Source organism: Corvus cornix, chromosome 15 (assembly GCF_000738735.6).
Source record: "Corvus cornix cornix isolate S_Up_H32 chromosome 15, ASM73873v5, whole genome shotgun sequence".
NCBI classification, from domain to species: Eukaryota; Metazoa; Chordata; class Aves; order Passeriformes; family Corvidae; genus Corvus; species Corvus cornix.
Genome location: NC_046345.1, coordinates 11,777,288 through 11,800,258, shown reverse-complemented (window position 1 = coordinate 11,800,258; position 22,971 = coordinate 11,777,288).

The following is a 22,971-nucleotide window of genomic DNA, read 5'->3' as shown; positions in this document are numbered from 1 at the left end:
ACAGGAAATATCCAAATATATCCTCCAAATCTAATGGCAGCGTTTGCGTGGAGAAAGGTGACCAATTAACAAGAGCGTAATGACCCATGATGGATGATTCCAGCCACTGGGAATACAGAATTCAGGATATAAGAGACCCATTCTGGGTCTCTAATAAGGAATCTTAGCTCACTGTCGTTGGATTTGGCCTGCTGGGAAGCTGAGTCACGCCTGGTGCACTGGTGCTGCTGGGAAGGGCCTGGAGTTGGAATGGACTCCAGAGTGAGGAAAAGCACTTGTGTTGGATGTGCTGGAGTGGAACCAAACTGCACCCTGCGCTCTGGAGAACGGCAGGTGCTGAGGGACCTCTTCCCAGCACAGAGAGGCTCATCTCCAGTTCTCTGTTCAGTCTGGAGCTCCAGCAGCTCCAGGGAGATGCTGAGGAGCTCTGTGGGATCCACTGGAGACACAACAAGGGGTCCCAGGGCTTGGAGCAGACATCCTACCATGAGACACTGAGGAAATGCAGGAAAATGCAATTGTTGGCCAGGGAAGCTGTGGCTGCATCCCTGGCAGTGTCCAAGGCCAGGTTGGACAGGCTTGGATCAACCTGGGATAGGGGAAGGTGTCCCTGCCCAAGGCAGGTGAGCTTTAAGGTCCCTTCCCACCCAAACCATTCCATGATTCCATGAAATCCCATGAACTGCAAACCTCCCGCCTTCCCCACTGCTGGCACAGTCTGAGCAGCAAGAGCAGCACCTCCTGTGGCTCTGTGTGAGCAGATCCAGGCCAGGGCTGGGATGTCCATCCCAGAGATGGAGCTTAACACAATAGTGACGAGGAGAAGTGATTGGAAAAGGAACCAAAGAGTGTGGAAGAATGGCAGGAATGGGAGGAGACACAGCCAAATAGGGCCAAGTGCTGCCATGGGTGTTGGCAGACTGTGGTGTTCACGCTGCTGGGGGAATTCCAGGAGGTATTTGGGCTTCCCAAGGCTGCCCTGAGCACCCTCTGCTCCAGAAGACCATCCCTGCCTGGCCCTGGGGAGCTGAGGTCTCCCTGTTTCTGCTCACATTCCAAGGGGGGTGAGCAGTGGGAGCCATGCTGGTGGGATGGGCTCCAAAGGCTGCACTCCAGAAGAACTACAGCTCCTTCCAGGCCACAGGTTTGAGAGTTTGGGGGTCAGAGACCCCCCGGGATGGCAGGACAGGCAGTGCCAGCACTCCTTCTCCAGGAGAACATTCCCAGGGAATATATTTCCTTGCAGTGCAGGATGTTGTTGTGCAGTTTGTGAGGCTGCCTTGCTGGTTGTGAGTAATTTATGTATTTCTTACGTCCCCCGGCAGTGCTGTTTTACTAAAGCTGTCCGTTTTTGTTCCTGGTGCTCTTTCATCCCTCTGGGAATGGAGCTGATATATCCTTAAAGAAAACAGAGCTCTTTCATATTTCCGCAATGGGATTTTAAGTGGAGTAATGCAGATGAAGGGCAGCACACAAACACAATCCTGCTTTGTGTCTTAAATAAAAAATACCTTTCTCACAAAGGCAGGCAGCGGGGATTTTTCTCCCAGGCTTTCCACGGAAAGTGTTGGCTCTTAAAGGACTTCTCTCCATGTCTCTTAGCAATTCTGAGCACATTTTCCCCACTCAGTTCTGCCGGCTAAAATACAGGGAGGCTTTTATCAAGTGGCTTTTGTGTATCCCAGGGTTTCTCCAGGTGCTAAGCAGGGCTTAAGGAGATGCCAGAGTGTTTTGAGGGAAAAAAAGGGAGAGGGGAGCAGGGGTGCTCCCAAACACTGATCCCGGGGAAATCAGAGTAAACGAGCTCCACCTTTCCCTGGGTGAGGATTTGCTGCCCCTGGGTCACCCAGGTGCCTGGATCTTCTCCTTCTCCCCAGGCTGACAAAGCTTCCAAGCCCAGTGATGCCAGCAGGAATCTGGCAGGAATTTGCTGTTGCTGCTCTTTGCCGTGCCTGTGTAATGAAGGCAGTGCACAGATCTCCCAAATCCCTGCAGAGCCAGGGCGGCGTCCACGAGCTGCCCTGACAAGCTGAGGGGGCAGCAGAGCCCACAGCCGTGTCCTGACCCTGCTCCTTGGTGAAGAGCTCAGGATGGGAAACTGGGACTGGAACTGGCAAGGGAAGTGCAGGAAGAGGAGGAATTTTCCTGAGCCTGTGTTGGATTTAGAGAGAGAGGAGCTGCTCCCTGTGGAGCAGAGCTGTGAGGGAAGTGGCCTCCCTCCTGGCACAGATTCAGGAAGGATTCCCACTCTCCCACAATTCAGGTGCTTTCAGGGAAGCTGCTCTCCCTGGGTCCTGCTCTTTCTGGGCAGTCTCATTGTCACTGGGCTTTGAGCCTCCACTGCCACTCACACACGATGTTCTCAGGGCACAGATGTGAGGATTTGCCCCAAAATGTGAGTTCATGGCTCTGCTCCCTGTCTCCCACCAGCCTCATCCCTGCTCCTCCTTGTTTCAATAAAAGGAGGCACAAAAGTGGAGTCAGCCCTCCCCTCTTATCTCAGCCCTCCACTTTTTCCCACTTAATTTCATCTCTAAACCTGGAGCAGGCCAGGACACCTGACCCTTCTGGAGTTATTGGAATTCAGCTGAAGTGTCAGAACAGGAGATGGGATTGAAAATTGCGTCAGGCAGCTCTGCCGAGAGCCTGGCTCTGCATCTCCCTTCCCTGCTCCACACACGGGAACGCACTCGGGGCTGAGATGTGGGGAGACAGGGCAAAGTGGGGATAGGGACTGCTGGAGGGACTGAGGGAGGTGACACAGAGGTTGTGAGAGGGTCTGGCTGAGCTCTGTGGACACTGAGCTCACCTCTGCACTGCCCAGCTCTCCCCAAGCTCCCAGCAGGGCCATAATCCCATTTGGTAGAGGATGGAGTTATCCTGAACTGTACAGGAACAAAATGAAGATGGAAACCCAATCTTGGCTGGTCCAGGCTGCAGCCAGAGGCTCTGGCTGCAATCACAGCACCACAACCTTGTTTGCAGCACACGTGGGACATCCACAGCCCAACCACGCAGATCTGGCCTTTGGATCCAGCTGCTGCTCCCCACATTCCCATCTGGCAGCACAGGGAGACGGGGCAGCAGATCCTGCTGGGAACTGCCCCAGGCCTGCCCAGTCCCTCCTTCCAGCATCCCCTGGAGCAAGGAATGAGGTGCCAGCAAAGCCATCCCAGTGCCCAGGAGCCCAAAGCCCTGCACAGGAGCCCCTGACCTTCCTGGCCCCGTGGAGACCCCCTGTCCACTCTCACAAGCAACCACGTTGAAAAGGAACTTGTAAAGGAACTCCCCAGGATCAGGAGAAGGGGCTGGGATTGTGCAGGATCACTGAGAGGGACTGGACAGGCAGCAGTTGGTGTGAGGAGCTGCCAAAAGGCAGCAGGAGGTGGAACTGAGTTCCCTTTCAAGGGTCTGCAGCACTGGGCCTGCACTGCCCACGAGCCCAAAGCCCTGCCCACGAGCCCCTCCCGTTCCTGGCCCCACTGGGACCCCCTGTCCACCCTCACCGTGGCCACAAATGGGCAGTGGGGCTCCAGACCCTTGAAAGGGAACTCAATTCCACCTTGCACCCTCCTGGCCCTTCTCCTGCTCCTGTTACTCAGGCATGGGATCCACTGGAGTCTTTCCCACGCCCTGCAATGTGTCCCTGAGGAGAGGGTGACTACACTGGCTGCAGCCCTCAGTGGGATGGTGTGAAGCTGACTTTTAGCTCTCTCTTACATCCCAGGCTTAATTCAGGGCCTCAGAGTCTCAGTCAGGCCCTGACAGCACCGAGAGGAGAGGAGAGGAGAGGAGAGGAGAGGAGAGGAGAGGAGAGGAGAGGAGAGGAGAGGAGAGGAGAGGAGAGGAGAGGAGAGGAGAGGAGAGGAGAGGAGAGGAGAGGAGAGGAGGAGATTTGGCATCCCAAATCTCCCCCAGAGAAGGGCTCTGTGTTTGGGAGGAGGTCCCAATGCCAGGGGTCCCCGGGGTGGTTTGTGCCTGGCAGCAGCTCTGACCTCGTGTGCCCAGTGAAAATCCCCTGAGGAGCAGTGGGATCAATGCTCTCCTGCCATTCCTTTGGCATGGAAAGGAAGGAATCTGGAGGCAACCATCAGGTTGTCTGGGTGTGCTCCAGTGCCAGGGAGAAGCGACGGAAGGAGCTGCTGCTCTTCGCTTTGCTTCTGTGGGCAGGATCCCAACTTTCAGCTCCAGCAGTTTTTCCGTCTTGAGACTCTCCAGCCCAGGATGAACCCACACCAGGAGAGGACCTTGCTGGTCAAATCCCTTCTGTTGGTGGTCCTGGTTTTGGGGGCCCTGAGCCAGTGATTCAGCCATGAATCTCTCTCCTGCCTCTGGGGATCCTTGTCACTGGTGTGGGTGGCCCTGCCTGAGCAGGGGGGTTGGATGGGGTGACTCCAGAGGTGTCCACCAACCTCAGCCAGGTGACCCTGGTTGGTGCTGGAACTTGATGATCTTCAAGGTCTCCTTCCAATCTGAACCATTCCATGGTCCTGTGATCCTGCCCTCCAGGGCAGCCACTCTGTGGCCGAGTTATTTTATCCCTGGAGCTGTTATCACCGACACCACAAAAATCTGAGGCTCAAATCCCAAGAAAGGAGATGTTCAGTTGTGGTGGCTGGTGAACCTACGTTACAAGGGACAGAGAGTTCTCGGTAAGACAAGTCCCTAGTATCACAAGAATCACTTCATGTTAGGGTGGCCAAAGGGGCTTCTCCCAGGATGCTTGTTCTGTTAAGTTAATCTATCCCAGTTTGGATTTCCCAGTTGGCTGTCAGCCTCTACCCCTCATCACTCCCCCAGAGCTTCTCCATTGGTCCCTGTTCCCTAGTCCTGCCTTTTCTCCACCCCCAGACAAAACTGTGAACCTCAGGATCATGTTTGTACTTGCCTCTGCTGCCTTTGACAGTCTAGAAGCAATAAATGCTCCTGCTGGAACGCATGCAAATGCCCTGCTTGACTCTTTGGTACAGACTGTAATACTGAACCCACCCGTGCTTCTGTGGGGGCACGCGGGACCCCACGGAGCCAGGCAGGGACAGCAATATTCAATCAGAGCCCCAAAATCCCAGGATGACAAGCAGAGCCCCAGAGAAACCCTGACAGCGCGGGAGGTGCAGCAGCAGGGAAACACCAAATTTTCCCTGCTGGAGAGCGAGCACAGGTTCAGCAGCCTGCAAACTTCAACGTTCCGGGCTCTTATCTGCCCATAATTTATCACCCTGGTGAGCAGGACTAAATCAGAGCTGCAGCAACACTCAGCTCTCAACAGCTCCCTCAATCAGGGAGCTCAGAGCTCTGTGGAGCGCACAATTAACCTTCCACTGCTGAAGGAAATTACAACAGGAGGCAAGAACGAATGAGAGCCTTCCCTCAAAAAAAACAGGGCCGGATTTCACCCTCGTGCTGATGCTCAGCCTCCCTCACTGGAGCATGAATAGGGAATAAGGGAAGGAAAAAGGAGAAAGGAGATGAGCAAAGGAGCAAAAATAGGGAGGAGCAGGGTCATATGGGGAGGGAAGGAAGGAGGTGAGGGATGGCCTTGGGCTCTTGTCAGGCATCATCCCCTCTTCCATGCCTGCAGCTTTTTGGAAGTGTCCTGGGACCAGGTTTGAGATGGGATGTTACCAGCTAAAGGGATGCAGCGTTTTCAGGGGTGCACAGGGAGTCTGATGTACACTCCCAGCAAAAGCCTGATTTCATTTTCGCCCCCATCTGAGTTTCCTTTCCCAAAGCCCAGAGCTGTGAGTGCCCTCAGGAGCGGCATCTGCGGCTCTGCTGGGACACGCTGGGACCTCGCTCATCCCCATTCCTGTGATTCATGGAAAGCCAATTCCACAGCAATTAATTCCCAGGAGTGTCTGCAGTGCCGGCTGAACTGCAGGACTGGATTCGCCTGCTCCGTGATCACTTTGTGCTCACACTGATGGGCTGGCCCTGCACAAAGGGCTCTTTATCCCACACCCATCCCACTCGTTCCCTTTCCCTCTATCCCGTGGTTGGACAGCTGAGCTCAGGGCTGCATTATTCCTTCTCAGGCTGGTGACATCTTTGGAGCTGAAACAGCACCACAGGGGTGTCACAGCACAGTCCCACCAGTGACCCTCCCACCACCCCCTCCTGGAAATGATCCATTTCTCCTTGTTCATCTTGGGCCTTCAAGAGAAAACTCCTTCCTTCATGGCCGTGCCACAGAAACAGTTCCACTAAATTTCATTTCGTTGCTCCCACGGGTGCTGGGCCAGGAGGGAAATGTGGACAAGGATGGACAGCACGGAGAAAGGAAAGGAATTGTGGATGTCCAGAGAAGCTGTGGCTGCCCCTGGATCCCTGGCAGTGCCCAAGGCCAGGCTGGACATTGGGGCTTGGAGCAGCCTGGGACAGTGGAAGGTGTCCCTGCCATGGCAGAGGTGGCAGTGGATGGGCTTTAAGGTCCCTTCCCATCCAAACTGGGATTCTGTGAGGAGAGAAGGTGCCCAGGGGTTAACTGGGCAGACTGGCCCAGTGACAGCAGCAGTGACAGCCACACCTCTGGGACAGCTGGCACCACAATTCCCACGTTCAGAGCTCTTTGTGGTCACCTTCATCCTCCAGTGAGCTTCTCTTGAATCCAGCAAACAAACAAAGCTGATTTATTTCTTTATGCAAATGTGGAGCTTTCAACAGAGGGGTTTTCCTCTCTCATTCTTTGAATAAATTGCTAAAACCCAAGGTTTGCTGGCTGGAACCCCAGGCAGGGCACAAAGGTGGTGTCACACCCCAGGCACAGCCCTGGACATGCCCAAGGAACATTCGTGAGCAGGGCTTGGAAAGGGAAACAGCCCAGAGGTGAAGCACCCACAAGGGAGAAAAGGCCATTCCCAGGTTCCTAGGGATTCCCAGATCCCTGGGGGAACTCTGTGGTATCTCCCAACAGGATTGGCTGCACTTGGTTGGAATTTGTGGCAGAGGCAGATCCTGCTGTGCTGCTCCAGTGGTGCCAACAGTGTCAGGGAATCACGGAATTCCTGCACATGGGGCAGGAAGAAAGCGGAATTTTGCTCATCCCCTGCCAGGAGCCAGGAGAATCCCGTGTGGCATTTGCTCAGACCTTTGCATCCAGATCATCCAGTGAAAGACACCTTAAAAATCCCCCACTGAGATGAGAAAGGAATTCTCTTTCCTCAGTGCCCTCACTACCACCTCCCAAACCACCCATTGTCACCACTCCGCCCCTCCTTTCTGTTTCCACTCCTCGCTGACAGGATGCTTTGTCACCTCCGCAGCTCCTTTCCTACAATTCCAAGTGGCACCGTGTCTCCCTCCATCACCTCCCAGCTTCCGGCGGTGACGGTTCTGATCCCCTTCAAAGATCCCGTTTTCCTGATGGCTCCCACTCCTGCCCCTCCAGACTCAGCCGCCTCCTTCCTGAGCTGCGCCACACCCGCACTCAGCTTTCCAGGCAAAGCCTTGGATGTGTGGAGTGGAACAGGCACCTCCAGAGCGGTGCCTGTCCTTTCCCACCACAAAGGGACATCCTGGGATGTTTTCCTGCAGTTCTGGGTGTTCCCTGTGCTCTCCCCAGGGCAGCTGAGTTTTCCTGTTCACCGGAATCCTGATCCGCGCCATCCATCACTGCTCACCTGAGCACGAGGCCTGTTTGTGCTGCCATGAAAGGGCATTAAATTGATTTTACGTGATCTGCTCTTGACAAATCAAATTTGGCTGTAATTCCCTGCCTTGTTATCTCCCAGGTGTTCACAAGCACTTTGCCAGATAATACATTCCCATTTTTTTTTCCGGGTATTTCAGGCAGCTGGCTGGGCCACACATGCCCATTTTATCCTTTTTTTAAAAGATAACCTTAGCATTTCTTTTTTCCAGACCTCCCAAATTTTCTCCACACACTTTTAAAAACAAAAACCAAGTGCTCCGAGATCGATCTGGCCTCCTTGAAGCACCACACGGAGAATGCTGGCAGGGCCAGGCAATTTGGGATCCCCTAATGGCCCTAAGAGCTCCCTGCGCCATCCTTCTCCTGCTGCAGAGGAAATTCTGTCCCCTTTGTCACCGGAGCTGTTTGTTCAGCCTGTCATTGTCACCCACTCCTTCGGTGAAGGCTGAAACAACAGCAGGGGAAATTCCTTTGCCTGAGGCATCATCGGTTAAGACCCCAGGAAAAGTCTCTTTTGCCTTTTTCTCACTGCTTCTTTCATTGCAGAAATTTCCCTCATTCATTTTTATCTCCCTCACTCCTCGGCTCCCTGTGCCTCGTAAAATCCCAATTCATTCACGAAGAAGGAGACACGGTCCAAGTGGAAGCTGTGGCCACCTCCCTGCTTCGTTTTTCCCCTGTGTCTAATCTCCATCACTTTTTTATCTCAGCTCCAAGCTGGGAATGTGCCTGTACCCATTTCCCATGGGATGCAAACTGAGCAAATCCCTTTCTCCCAGGGTCCTGAGCTTCCTGCTGCTGGGACAGCAAATCCCCTCAGCATTTCCTTGGGTGAAAAACGAGGTTCACTCTTGGTAAAATTTTAAGAAAAATTTAATAAAAGGGACAATTAGGAGACAACAGCAGAAAGGGTGTTACGGCCGGCCGGGTGCTTTGGCAGAGATCCAAAGGCACACCTTTTCATCCAAAATATCACCTTTAAAAGTACATCGCTTATTTTGTATTCATCACCATCATGCATAATTCATTAATTCTTTGGAGTTGCTGAGTATCATCCTATCAGCCTTATCTTCCTCCATGGCTCTATTCCATCTGGTTTTGGGTTCTTTTCTTCTGATAAGATTTTCCAGGAATGTGAAGACTGCCCCCCCCCCATCCTTCCCAAACTGACTACACAAACTACAGACATTCTACAGCATTACATTACAGAACCCAGGCAAAGCCCCCCCCCAAAATAAGTAACATGCAAAACCCAACATCACAATACATTCAGAACAATTATGTAACATGCGAAAAGCCAATACCACAGTACATTCATAACACTTGGGTGGTTTTTCTACCACACCCCGTTTAGGTCCAATCTCTGGGACTGGAACCCTGAGATTTATCCCAGCACAGCTCAGGTGGTGCCAATCCAGGGGAAATCCTGAGGGGAGCAGAGGGACAGCTCCGATCTCTGCTCCCTGGGCCAGGGACAGCAGCCAGGGAACGGCTGGAGCTGGGCCAGGGCAGGCTCAGGCTGCACAGCAGGGAAAGGTTCTTCCCCCAGAGGCTGCTGGGCACTGCCCAGGCTCCCCAGGGAATGGGCACGGCCCCGAGGCTGCCAGAGCTCCAGGAGCGTTTGGACAGCGCTGCCAGGGATGCCCAGGCTGGGGTTGTTGGGGTGTCTGGGCAGGGCCAGGAGCTGGGCTGGATGATCCCTGTGGGTCCCAGCTCAGGACATTCCAGGATTGTGTGATGTTGACAACTACAGCGGGTAACAGCTGCGGGCTGGGACACACAGGTTCATTTTAAAATAAACCAGAATGATCCTGCACAGGCCTGACTGGAGTCTAAAAGTGAAATGGCACTAATGCAGCATTTCCACATCCAGGTGATGACAGGACATGGGGGACATCCATGGGGCACTTGAGGACTCCCCAGCCCCAGCTGCCTTCTAGAATTTCTGAGTTTGCTAGGGATGTGGAGCTTTTCCATCCCTGCAGAGACCTCGGATGCAGCTCTGGCCGATGTTTCTGTGCTCTGACACTTCTATTAATCCCCAGCACTGTCAATTATTTATTGTCCCTCTCGGTGGTACTCTGTCACAGGCCGGGCTGGAGTAGCTTGTGCTCCCCGACAGGCTGTCATGTCCGTGGCTATCTTTGGAGCTCATCCACCTCGGAGACACTGAATGAAGAGATGAAGGTTCCTTGTCACACCAGCGCAGCCAGAGCCGCTCGTGCTGTCCCCGCAGCGCTCCCAGGGAACAGGACAAAATGTGCCATTAGCTCTGGGTGTAAAAGTCACTGCCTGCTTTTATTCCTGGCAGGACCAAGGATGGAATTGTAAGAAACAGGAGCAATCAATCCCCGGCTATTAAATAAGGGCACTTTGATGGGAACATTACATGAATTAATTCGGAGCTGACCGTTCTGTTTTAAGGCCGTGTCTTGCCCCGCCATTCCAGCGGCATTTCTGCTTGGTCACCTGTCACCTGCAGGACAAACATGTCCCCAAGGCTGTCTCCAGAACAGGAGTGCCACCGTGCAGACAGCACCTCCTGAGCGCCCTGAGGCAGCGGCAGCCGGTGCCAAGCCCAGCCTCGGCCGATCCCCGGGCACGGGCTGTTCATCCCTTTGTTACTCATGCCTGAGCTCCCATCCCCTCCTAATGACTGCGCCGTGAGATGATGATGATGATGATGATGATGTTGATGATGATGATGATGATGTGGTCATTAAGGAGGTGATTCGCTCAGGGCTCCTGTGCTTCAGTGACGAGAGTGAAACATTAACTGGAGAGGTTCAGAGCCCTCGCACCGCCACCGGCTTTTCTCGATTCTTAATTAATCCTGGGCGTCGTTAACGAGCGGCAGCAACGCAGCTGGCTGCTGCTTTTAGGGGCGCACTGGGAATCGGGTGTGGATTGGGATAATGAAGCGCCAGAGCAGGAGCAGATCAGACTCTGTGTGAGCCTCACCTGCCCTGTGGTCCCTGGGCAGTAACTGGGCATTTACTGGGCAGTAACTGGGAATTAACTGGCTGTGATGGTCATGTCCTAGAGCCCATAGCAGAGCCAGCATTCCTTGCCTGACAGCCCTGGGATAAAGCGTCCCTCAGCAAGGATTTTGCTGCTGTGAAATCCTCGGCTCTGGGCCACGGGTAGGTCACAAAGTCAGGGAATATCCTGAGTTGGAAGGGATCCACCAGGATCATCCAGTCCAGCTCCTGGCCCTGCCCAGACACCCCGACAATCCCACCCCCTGCCTGAGGGTGTTGCTCACTCTTCATTATTGGAATGGAGGTGAAGGAGCTCCCAAACTTCGCTGCATCCCAGTGTGTTCACAAACAAACATCCAGTGTTTAATTTTAGTTATTAGTGGGATAAATATTTGTTCCAAGCATTCTGGATGCTAAAATAGAAAGCTGCAAACACGGAGCTGGAAATGGGCTCTGGGGGTTGATGAGAGAGGAAGGCCTGGCTCGGGGGCTGGTTTGGCTCCAGGAGGCTCTGGCTGGTGGGGGCTGGAGTTGTGTTGAGCTCAATCATCTCCTGCATCCCCCGAAAGTGTCCCACAGGGACCTCCAGGAAGGCTGGGGAAGAGCTGGGGCAGGGGTCTGTAAGGTGTCACTGCCATCTGTGTCCTTCTTGGTGTGACGATTCATGTCCAAACTGGGGAGAGCCTCGCTGGTGCCAACCTGAACTTCTTTGTGTGGAGTAGGACACATCCCTGCTGTCTCCATGCCCATATCCCCCTCGCAGTGGCTGTGGGCGGGATATTCCCATGAATATCCCTTGGAAGCCCATGATTCCGCTTTCCAGCAGAAATCCCCCCAGCAGGGAGTGCCATGAAGCTCCCAAGCTCAGACTTGCACATCCCTGCATGGGGCAGAGCCGAGAGCTGCCGTGCTGCAGGAATGTTGCAAAGGTCTCCTGCAAAGCTTGTGTCCCTCAGGAATTCTGCTGCCTGACCTCAGCTATAGATCTGTGGATTTGCTCATCTGGAATATTTATGTCTGACCTTTGCCACTCGGACGTGCGTGCAGGAGCCGTGGAGGAAAAAGGGATGAAAGATTCCCGACTCTTCCTGGGCCAGGTGGGAGCAGAGTGCTGCAGGAAAGGCTTCCAAGGCACTATTGATTCTCCAGGATCCCTGGGTCAGCTGTGGCCTCATCAGCTTCACACAGAACTGATGGGCTCCTTCTCTGGCTCCAGGGTTATGAACTTGGCTTGTTGACACTTCTGCCTTCCCAGGATGGATTCCCGGAGTCTTTGCTGGGTTTAAATCAGGGCTTTTCCTTCCCTGCTCAGGTTTTGGAGCACAGAGAGCACTTTTTGCCCTTTTTAGCTGATCCCCACTTTCCTCCTTGGACTGTCAGATCCATAATTGCTCCAGCAGAGCATCCCAGCTCTGCTCTGGCCCTGCCCAGCAGTGTTCTCGGGGAGCAAAACCACCGGGAATGTTCTGAAGAACAAAAGAGCCCTTGGTGGGAATGGTCCATCCTGGATTGTGTTCAGATCCCGCCCCTGTGCCCAGCCTGGGGGCACCTCTGGAGTGCCGTGTCCAGCTCTGGCTCCTCAGCACAGCAGGGCCAGGGAGCTCCTGGAGCGGGGCCGGCGGAGGCTGCGCAGCTGAGGAAGGGCCTGGAGCATCCCCGTGCCCAGCACAGGCTGAGGGAGCCGGGGCTGCTCAGCCTCGAGAGGAGCCCCAGCTGAGAGGGGCCCTCAGCCCTGGGTGTCCCTGGCTGCAGGGAGGGCTCAGGGCAGGGCCCGGGCTCTGCTCCGGGGCCCAGCAGCGGCACCAGAGCACCGGGCAGGGCCTGAGCCCGGCAATTGCCCTGCCCAGGAGGCAGAACTGCTGCCCTGGGCAGGGCCCGGCCCTGAGCAGAGCCCAGAGAGGCTCTGGGGTCTCCTCGCTGGGGATATTGCAGAGCTGTGGGCACACACTGCTGTGCCCTGGGCTCTGGGATGGCCCTGCTGGAGCAGGGAGTGGCACCAGTCACCCTCTGTGCTCCCTTCCAGGCTGACCCATCCCGGGATCCCAGGATCTAATGTTCAAACTGAAAAAAAGTTGGGAAGAAGAAAGCAGATTCCTCAATGGATGCTCTCAGTGACCTGTATGGTGACAGCCATTGGCTAAAGGCAATTCCCAAGTTTTCCTGTTGGGCACAGCTCCGAGGTGGCTCAGGACGGAGCGTGTCCAACTGCCCCCAAAGCTCTTGGAACAGAGAGGAGGGGAAATAACCGAACCACAAAATGGGGAAACACAAATAATAGGGGGCTTCAAATAATATCCTGGACCCAAATGCTTCCAGACTGTCTCTTCCCTGGAAGAAATGGAAAGGGAAGCAGAACTGAGGCATCCCAATGGTAGGGCATTGATTGGGTTCAGGCTGGTTTGGTTTGGAGCAGTTGAAAGGTGAAGGGACGCAGGATCGTGGGTTGTCCCATTCCATGAGCTGATGTGCCCACAGTAGCACCCCAAGATCACGGAATCATGGAATGGTTTGGGCGGGAAGGGACCTTAAAGCTCATCCCATCCCACCCCTGCCATGGCAGGGACACCTTCCACTGTCCCAGGCTGCTCCAAGCCCCAGTGTCCAACCTGGCCTTGGGCACTGCCAGGGATCCAGGGGCACCCCTGCTGTTGAAAAAAACCCAGCATTAGAGGAAACCTGTCCAATCCAAAGCTTTCTTCTCCAGGGATCCCAAGTGTAGATGAAATCAGTGAGGAAACCTGGCAGATCTGGGCCCTTCAGCCCAGGAGCACTGGATGATCCCATTTTCTCCTGCACAAAACACCCATGGGAATGGTTTAGAATTCCCATCCTGCCTCAAATCCTGGCAGGATTTGCCTGGGGGCCTTGTCCCGGTGTTGGAACCTGGAGATTTCTGGATGTCACCAAGTTCCAGGCTGTGTTTTTCTTATCAAAACCTTCCTTTGGTGGCTTTTCAGCACAATTTCATTTTTCCTGAAAGTACTCAGCTTTCCACATGGAAAAAAAAAGAAGGAAAAAATATTTTGTGATGAAAAGATGAATGACAGAAATCCCAAATTGTTTTCCCAAGAGCCAAAATGTATTTATTTGCTGTCTAAAGATCCCTAAAATCTGAAAAGGATTCTTATTCTGTTTTTATTGGAATAAAATGCAGTGAAATGTTGGAATTGCCTCCTGTCCTGCCCAGTTCTGAATGATGGACCAAGAACAGATCCTGCTTCCTTCCCTGGCTCTGGGAGACGTTCCCAGGTGGAAGTGAAGGTTTAATTTGGGAACCAAATACAACCAGAGCAAACAGGAGAGGTGCAACTCCTTCTGCAGGGACAGCCCTGCTGGGGAAAACACGGATTGCCAGAGGAGAGGCTGGGTGCTGATCCCTTAGAAATTCCTTTTGTTCTGTGTTTCTTGTGGAAAACAGGGTCTGGTTGGTAAAAAAACCCTAAAAACTTGGAAAACCAATGGGTTCCATCTCTAACTCTCCTCCCTCTTTTTCCCTGAAAAGTTGCATCTCACTTTTCTCAGGAACGCTGGAAAATGCTGAAGGAAATTCTAATTTGGCCAAAACCACTGGAGGATTTTTGTGTGGAAAAAAGCAGAAACAAACCCCACAGACTCTGAGCGGTTGTGGTGGCCTCCAGCATTCCCGAGCTGGGAGGATTTTCCTCTCCTTGTGTTGTCCCGAGGCTCAGGATCTGTCAATTCACCTTTGCCACGAGCTTGGAGCAGCATCCAGAGCTCAGCAATTGATTGGTGGCAGGAGGGCTCCCAGGAATTGGGGAGCAAGCCAGGAAAATGTTGGGAATAGGGGCTGTTTACTCTGTTCCTATTTTCCCCACTGATTTTCTCTCCCAAATCCAAGGCCAGTGGATCTGTCGGAGACTCCTGTGCTCTTGGGAAGTGCTGCCAGGAGTTTCCGTGGTGGGAACCTCATCCAGCCTTTCCCAAGGGCTCTCCTGACCTTGCCCTCCTCAGCAGCAACCCCAGAATTAATCCTGCTTTCTCCCTGCCTCTGGCTGCTCTGCTGGAGGAAGCTCCTCTCCCTCAGAGTCTTCTCCACTGGGAAAAGGTAAAACTGGAAAATGAGAGACTGAGGGAGAGATGGAGAAATCCAGGGTCTGCTCCTGATTTGTCTCTCCTTCCTGAGCTGTTTGCCTGGGATGTTTGTCCTCAAATCCATCTCCCACAGGCCAGTGGGAAAATGATAATAATAATAATAATAATAATAATAATAATAATAATAGGATCATTCCCATGGATCTGGGCCTTCCATACAGGATGTCTATGACAAACACCTTGGAACTGATCCAGGGATTTGGGTTCAAGGCATATGAGGGGAAAAACCAGAAGAAATCAAAGTGAGACAACCAAAAATTCCCAACAGTTTTGGATCCTTTCCTCCTGACTCTCCTCCTCAGCATCTTGGGAATTGGGATCATTCCTCCAGAACCAGACATCCATCCTGTCCCTGTCAGGAGAATCCATACCCAGGGAGGATGAGGGGGATGAGGCTCCCGCTCCTTCCCATCTCCAGCCCATTCCCTTTGGTAGGACAGGTCCTGCTCTCCTCTTTCCATCTCCAAGGATTCCCACGATGGGCTCTGCACATCCCGGAGTTTCACTGGTCCCGTGCCCTGCTCCATGGTCGGAATGCCTGATCCAAAGCCCTTGGACTTCCAGGCAGGGAGATTCCTTGGAATGCTCCTCTCCAGCTGCTCGGAGCTCTGTGAGCAGGGTGGGGGGCAGTGTGTCCCACCAGCAGATGATCCACGTGGAGAATTCCCACCATTCCTGCTCACACGCTGCTCTGTTGGGGTTAAATCCTTCATTTATGGTCAACACATCCCTTATTGTCCATATGGAGCAGAGGAACAGCTTAGAAATCCCAAATCCTGCTGTTCCAACATGTCCTTATATCCCTCACCTCCCTTGAATCCCACCCTGTCCTTGTACCCCTCAGGTATGAGCTGAGGACCAAAACCCCTCGGGGTAATGGCTCCAAAGAAGTCAAATACAGCAAAGGAGGGACTTTGGAAGAACTTTGCCGGAGTTATTAATCATGGACTACAGCAAATGACTCGGAATAATTAATACAAATATTTAAAAATCCAGTGAATGTAATTTTTGACTTAATGGAAAAAAAGAGATGGCTTTTAATGCTATTGGGATTATTCAGCCTGGAGAAGAGAAGCTCCAAGGGGACCTAACTGTGGCCTTCCAGTGCCTAAAGGGGCTCCAGGAGAGCTGGAGAGGGACTGGGGACAAGGCATGGAGGGACAGGACACAGGGAATGGCTTCCCACTGCCAGAGGGCAGGGCTGGGTGGGATATTGGGAAGGAATTGTTCCCTGGGAGGGTGGGCAGGCCCTGGCACAGGGTGCCCAGAGCAGCTGGGGCTGCCCCTGGATCCCTGGCAGTGCCCAAGGCCAGGCTGGACATTGGGGCTTGGAGCAGCCTGGGACAGTGGGAGGTGTCCCTGGCCATGGCAGGGGGCGGAACTGGATGGGCTGTAGGGTCCCTTCCCACCCAAAGCATTCCATGACTCCATTTCCATTTCCACAAGTTCTGATGGCAGAGTCTTGCCGAGGAGGGAATGGAAGCCTCCAGGAAAGCTCTGTCCATGTGTTTCCCATGAGGGGAAGCATCTCCTGCCTGATCTCCCGTCCTCTCCTCCCTGTCCTGCCCCTGCCTGGGCTCAGAGCTCAAGGACCAGTCCCACACAACTTCCCAAAGTTCCTGTTGTCCAGCAGAAACATCTCCTGCCATGCGGGAACGTCTCCAAGTGATTTCCACCCATGGAATGAGATGTGGATGCACAGGAGGGTTGAGGACCATGAATTCCAGGGGGGTGCCCCAAGCCCAGCAGGGCTCCAAGGGCAGAACTGGTGGTGTAAAGACATCCCTGGCTAATAATTAGGATTCTTAGGAAAGGATTTTTAGGGAAGAGAAAACTCAGGGTGATTCGTGTACCCCTTAAAACCAAGCTTAAACCGGAGTTTGCCTGAGCACTGGTTAAGGCCAGAGCGGCACACTCATATCAGCTCCTCTGTATAAAAGTGATTTATGGATTTCTCCACTCCTTAACTTTCCATGTGCTGTCACATTTTGATTTTATACCCAAATAAAAATCTATTGGGCAGGAATGAAGTGCAATAGCTCCGGAATGGATGCAAACAATTCCAGCAGCTGAGGATGAAGTGCAGGGGCAGCTGTGGGTGGGAATCCTTGGGCTCCCGTTAGTCCTGGGGGGAATGAATCCTTCATCCCGCTAAATAAATAAAGAGGTGCAAAGAATAACTCGGGGGATGTCAAAATATATTTGAATGGGGCCATGGCAGCATCGAGCTGGAAAGCAGAGCAGCGAGGTTTCACATTTCCCTGTCCCTCAGAAACAGGGAAGAAATAGGGAAGCAGGGAAAATGGGCTCTAAAAGGGGAGTCTGGGGCTCTGCTCCTTGTCAGGGAAGAGGGGGAGTCAGGGAAGGCTGGGATGGAAATGCTGCAGGAGGTGGAATATGGGAAGGGATTGGGTTGAGACCACTTAAACCCGAGTCCAGCTCTGGGGGTGCAGCCCTATAGACACATCCAAGCACATTCCCTGGAGCTCAGTGTGGATATTGAGGAGCAAAGTGGGATGGCAGAGCCCACCATGGATGCTGCAGCTGCTGCTGGGGCTCAGAGCCACTCACCCACAAACCAAAAATGGAGTTTAATTCTGCTAATGGAGCAGCTCAGGAAAGAAATCCCTGCCCAGGCAGGTGGATAATGTGCGGAGTTTGCAGGATACCCATGAATTCCCTGTTTTCCGCAGGGATTAAAGGAATCATTTCACTCTGGAAGGTCCCTGCTGGCAGTGCTGGACTTGAATCTTGTGTTTTGGGGCAGCCTCTGAAATCCTAAACCAGCCTGAGCTGGGCACAGAGCAAGGAAAGAGCCCAGAATTCCCAATCCAAAGGGTTTTTAAAGGAGTTCGAAGCTCCCACAATTTCTGTGGCCCAGCTGCCGGAGCTCCCGGCTGCCAAATGAAAGAGGGATAGAAATTGGATAATCTGCACCAGATGCTTGGATTTTTTTCCGAGCTCATTCACTTCAGCTGAAATCCTGGCGGGCTGGAAGCTGGCCAGCTCCTGCTGCTGCTCCAGGGAGCAGCTGGAGGCATTCCCAGCAGGATGCAGGAGGAGGGAAGACCTTCCCTGTTTTCTGTGCGCTGTTGGGAAACAAATTGTCCCTGACAGGGAAGCAAGGAAGCAACTTGGGATGTTTGGAAAAACAGAACACCTCAGACACGTGTGGGTATTCCTGCAGGGAATTATCCCCTTGGAAAGGCTTCCTGGCTCTGCCAGCTCTGGCTCCAGCATGGTCAGAGTGGGCTTTGGATTTCTTTACAAAGCTTTCAAAATAGAGGAATAACCCCCAAATTGTCTGTTTTTTTTGGATGGAGGGAAAGCTGCAGTTTGTCCTGCTGTGTTTTAATCTCTTTCCAAGAGAAATCCCATGGATGCAGCATGTGGGGTTGGAGTTTTAGTGTCGGACAACTGCTGACTAATTCAGATTGGAACAGCCACCTCCATGAGGGAAGGAGGCTGCACCCTGCAAAATCCCCCTGGAAAATCCCCCTGGGAAGGGGTTTGCTTTCATGCGATCCTAATCCAATATGGTCCCTAGAAAGCCACCCCAAACCATTCCATGATTCCATGATTTGGTCTCCTCCATTAGAGCTGCTCATGAATTTGGGAACATCTTTTTTGGGAACAAGGGCTTGAGATGAGGACACATGGCCGGGATGCAGCAGGACGGATCCAGGGGCAACTCGGGACTCATCCATGGTGGAAAACACTGTAAGAACATGGATGGTTATCCCCAAAATAAGCTGCAATCCCCATTTCCCCCTCCTTGGTGTATCCACAGCCCTGTGTGGAGCAGTGGCACAGGGAGGCTCTTCTCCCATTTCCCGGGAGAGCCGCGGTCCGGGGACACCCTGGATTGTGGGAATGTGCAGCTCTTGGTGGCTGGGGCTGGCAGTGGGACCCAGGAGCAGCAAATTCCAAAGTTGAGACCCCAAAATTCAAATTTAAGACCCCAAAATACTCGCCTTCAAATGAGAGACTGGGGGGAGCCCCCAGAGGTACCAGGTAACAACGAGACCTCTCAGCATCGCCACAGCCGATCCCTGGGGCTCTGATCCCGTCACTGGAGCAGCTTGGGAGGCTCCATCCTTGGGGCTTTCCAAGCCCAAACTAGCTAAACCCAAGCCTAAACTGGATAAAACCCTGCCCAAACTGGATAAAACCCCGCCCAAACTGGATAAACCCAAGCCTAAACTGGATAAAACCCTGCCAAACTGGTTAAAGCCAAGCCCAAACTGGCTAAAACCCCACCCAAACTGGATAAAGTCCTGCCCAAACTGGATAAAGCCCCACCCAAACTGGCTAAACCCAAGCCTAAACTGGATAAAACCCTGCCCAAACTGGATAAAACCCCACCCAAACTGGATAAAGCCAAGCCCAAACTAGTTAAGGCCCTGCCCAAACTGTCCCGATCTTGTGGCTCGCTGCGCTTTGAGCCCGAGACAGGATTAGGGATCCCCTGAGATCCCTTCCAGGCTGAATTCCCCTCTTATCCCACAGAAATCCCTCATCCCAAGGCTTCTTGGTCTTCTCCAAGGCTCCCGACCTGGAAATAGAATCCAGAAGCCTCCCTCCTCCTCCTCCAGGTGCTCTTGGAGACAGGAATGAGCAGCTCCTGCCTGGAACACTCAGGGCTGAATTGTGGAACGTTCTGAGTGTGCAAGAATCCCAAATTTCTGGAACTCTTCCCTGCTTTTCCCTGTTCCAGCCCCGTTCCCACAGTTCTGCCTCTCTGTCTTGAGCATTCCAGCTCTGCAAAGGCACAGGGAAGGCAGCAAATGCTTCCCTTGCTGTTTTCCACGGGGAATTTTCCCTGCCCAAGGAGCAGCAGATGGATTTTTCCTGTTTCAGGTGCCTACAGGAGGCACTCTCAGCGCTCCTCTTGTCCCTGCTGGTTGTTTCCCTTCTCCCGCCCTTCCCTTGCTTTTTACACCTGGAAATGTTCCTGGTTTTTCTGTGGGATTTTTTTTCCCTAAGTTGACCCAGTCTCCACCCTCTTTTCATGGAGCAGCTCCCCTGCACTCGGATGCTTTGACCTGATACACTCCATAAATTTTCCTTGTGCTGCTCCCACAAATCCTCTGGAATTATTTTTTCCTTATGTTATTTTTCCCCCAAAATAATTCCCTTCTCCGGTTCACTTTAAGCCCTCTCCCCTAATTCCTGGCCCTCATCCCTGGAGCATTCCTCACCTCTGAGCTCCCTCTCCCAAATTCCCTTGCTTTGTTCCTTACAGAGAGCCACACCTGCCCCATAGGATCGACTCTAATTTCCAAGGATAAAACCTGGAACATTTTCCAGAGGCGGAAGAGAGGAGAGGAAATTACCCCCAGCAACACCTGGAATGCAAATGAGGGATAATGAAATGCAAATATTTGGCCAATTCAGTAATGAGAAAAGCAAACCTCGAAAAATATCCCAGCAAACACAAGCTGCTGGAAATGTTTGGGAATAGCGCAGGAAAGGCTGAGCCTGAGGGCAAAGCACTTCAGCTAAACCCAGGTTTAAACCTGAGTGCAGGTCTAGACCTGGGTGAGGTCTAGCCCTGGGCACAAGTTAAGCCCAGGGTCAGGTTTAACCCTTGGTGCAGGTCTAGTCCTGGGTGAAGTTTAACCCTGGGTGCAGGTTTAGCTCTGGGTGGTGGTTTAGTCCTGGGTGCAGGTTTAGCCCAGGGTGCAGATTTAGCCTGGAGTGCAGGTTTAACCCAGGGTGCAGCTTTAGCCCAGGGTGCAGCTTTAGCCCAGGCTGCAGATTTAACCCTGGGTACAGATTTAGCCCTGGGTGCAGATTTAGTCCTGAGTGCAGGTTTAACCCAGGGTGCAGATTTAGCCCTGGGTGCAGGTTTAGCCCAGGGTGCAGATTTAGCCCTGGGTGCAGATTTAACCCGGAGCGCAGGTTTAACCCAGGGTGCAGATTTAGCCCTGGGTGCAGGTTTAGCCCAGGGTGCAGGTTTAACCCAGGGTGCAGGTCTAGCCCTGGGTGCAGATTTAGCTCTGGGTTCAGGTTTAGCCCTGGGTGAGTTTTAACCCTTGGTGCAGGTTTAACTCTGAGTGATGGTTTAGTCCTGGGTTCAGGTCTAACCCTTGGTGCAGGTCCAGCCCTGGGTGAGGTTTAACCCTGGGTGAGGTTTAACCCTTCCACTGCTACCTTTGGGCCCAGCTTTTCCTCCCCAGTCCCACCCATCGCTCCTTTCCAGGAAAACCTTGCCAGTCTCTTCCTTCTTGACTCCCCAGGAAAAAATTCCCCTTCTAATCCTTAATGCTGAATGTTTGGAAAAAAATTAGAGAGGCAGAAGGATGAGATTATCCAGAATTTGAGCTTGGGCAGAGCTTCCTGAGTGCACTGGAAGTGGACAGGGATTTTCCCAGGAAAAGTTTCCCAGTTAGTTTGGTCATAATGGAATTCCAGGTGCCAAAATTCCCATTAAATGTCCCCTGGGTGCTGCAGAGCCAGCAAAGCGATGGATCATCATCCTGGTTTATTCCAGCATTCCATGCTGCAGCCCTTCCATGCCCCCTCATTCCAAGGCAGCCCAGCCACCCGCGCTTCCAACTGCACCAGGATCAGTTCTGAGCGTTCTCCTCCTTCCCCTGATTCCCAGCCCAGGAATGTCACTGGGAAAGCATTGGAAGTGCCATTCCTGCGCTGGTGCCCACATGGATCACCAAAGCTGCCAGAAGATCTCTGGGAGATGGAAAAGAACTTCTGGAAAAGGACTGACAGGGATGGCTGTGGTGGGTTCAGAGCTCACTCCCAGGGCAAAGATTCCCAATCCAAGGGAGAAGTGTCCCAGCCTTCGGCCGCATCATTCCCAGAGCCATGGCTGAGGTCAGCTGGGGTGGGATCATCCAGGGAAACTCCTCGGTGACGGTGTCAGTGACCTTCAGCAGAGCTGGCCACTCTGGGATACTCGGGATATATCCAGAGGCACTGGCAGCTCCAGCACCTTGTCACTGCCCAGTCCCTTGGGAAGCTCTTTCCACGTCTTCTCCTTGTTTTTCCTTTTTCCCTTTTGCTCTTTATGCTGATTCCCAAACCTTCCAACTGGGAGGAATTTAAATGAGAGGAGAACGCTGGAATATTTAGAAACCAGATGAAAAACCTCGGGATGAGACTGGGAATCAGCTCACGTCTCATCTGACCCAGAAGCTTTCCAAGACCCCAGAGGCTACGGGAAGCTCTGCAGTCCGCAGAATTCCTGTAGCCATCCAAGAAATCCCCAATGAAAACCAAACTCCAGTGGAGAGGCAGCTTTGCAGTGGCAAGATGCAAATTAAACAAGGAAAAAGTGTTTCCAGAGGAGCTGTCTCATCTCGGGGCGGGAAGAACAGGCTCTCATTCCCATGGGATCACATGGAGCCCACTCAGCCCTGGGAAAGAAAATGCTGGGAAACAAATCCCTGCTGTTTGGAGGGGCTGGATGGGGAGGAGTCATGGAAGATGAGAGCTCTCAGCACAGGCTCCTCTCCACCCTGCCTGGAATTATATCCCAAATTGCAGAGTGCTGGAGCAGCTCCGTGTGCTGATGGGGCTCCTCCCAGAGCATCCCGGAGTGCCCATTCCACTCCCATTGGAAACGGGGGAAGAGCCATGGGAAGAGCATGACAGAGCAGGTCACCTGTCCAAAGCGACCTCTCCACAGCCAAAAGAGGCACCACAAGTGGAGCTCGGGATTCCTGTGGGCACATTCCTGACTCAGGAATGCTTCAGGGCACATTCCTGACACAGGCAGATCCCTGCTCCAGCCATAGCTCCCGCTTTTTCCAGATTCAGGGATCCAGAACAGCAGCATTTTCTGTCTCACACCTTTCAGGGTCTCATTAATGAGGTTGTGATTTCTTTGGAAGATGAAAAAACCTGGATGAGCAGGGGCTTGGTGTCTCAGTTTTCCTGAAATAATTTTTGGAATGTGTGTTTCAGCTGGAATTGTTCAGCCTGGAGAGGAGAAGGCTCCAGGGAGAGCTCAGAGCCCCTTGCAGGGCCTAAAGGGGCTCCAGGAGAGCTGGAGAGGGACTGGGGACAAGGCATGGAGGGACAGGACACAGGGAATGGCTTCCCAGTGCCAGAGGGCAGGGCTGGATGGGATATTGGGAAGGAATTGTTCCCTGGGAGGGTGGGCAGGCCCTGGCACAGGGTGCCCAGAGCAGCTGGGGCTGCCCCTGGATCCCTGGCAGTGTCCAAGGCCAGGCTGGACATTGGGGCTTGGAGCAGCCTGGG